Genomic DNA, 771 nt, shown 5'->3' on the forward strand with positions numbered 1-771 from the left:
GGAACAAGAAAAGGAGATGGCAGCCGAACCTAACAACAATAATGCAAGAAGGACGCTTGGTGATTATACTACACCTACTTCCAAATTTGATGGAAGAAGCATCTCAATTCCTACCATAGGAGCAAACAATTTTGAGTTGAAACCTCAATTAGTTGCTCTAATGCAACAGAACTGCAAGTTTCATGGACTTCTATCAGAAGATCCTTACCAGTTCTTAACTGAGTTCTTACAGATCTGTGAGACTGTTAAGACTAATGGAGTAGATCTTGAAGTCTACAGGCTCATGCTTTTCCCTTTTGCTGTAAGAGACAAAGCTAGAACATGGTTAGACTCTCAACCTAAAGATAGCCTGGACTCTTGGGATAAGCTGGTCACGGCCTTCTTGGCTAAGTTTTTTCCTCCTCAAAAGCTGAGCAAGCTTAGAGTGGATATTCAGACCTTCAAACAAAAAGATGGTGAATCCCTCTATGAAGCTTGGGAAAGATACAAACAGATGACCAAAATATGTCCTTCTAACATGTTTTCAGAATGGACCATGATAGATATATTCTATTATGGTCTATCTGAGTTTTCCAAGATGTCATTGGACCATTCTGCAGGTGGATCCATTCACCTAAAGAAAATTCCTGCAGAAGCTCAGGAACTTATTGACATGGTTGCAAATAACCAATCCATGTACACTTCTGAGAGGAATTCCGTGAATAATGGGACGCCTCAAAGGAAGGGAGTTCTTGAAATTGATGCTCTGAATGCCATATTGGCTCAGAACAA

The 771-nt window shown here is 40.2% G+C and overlaps 1 non-coding gene across 1 annotated transcript; it reads right to left on the minus strand.

Moving 5' to 3' along the window:
* Nucleotides 1-415: 415 nt before the first annotated feature.
* On the minus strand, nucleotides 416-519 carry LOC127743304 (small nucleolar RNA R71). Its single transcript, XR_008004698.1, has one exon. It is a non-coding gene; the product is annotated as a small nucleolar RNA R71 (small nucleolar RNA).
* Nucleotides 520-771: the final 252 nt, after the last annotated feature.

Source organism: Arachis duranensis, chromosome 10 (genome assembly GCF_000817695.3).
Source record: "Arachis duranensis cultivar V14167 chromosome 10, aradu.V14167.gnm2.J7QH, whole genome shotgun sequence".
Classification (NCBI taxonomy): domain Eukaryota; kingdom Viridiplantae; phylum Streptophyta; class Magnoliopsida; order Fabales; family Fabaceae; genus Arachis; species Arachis duranensis.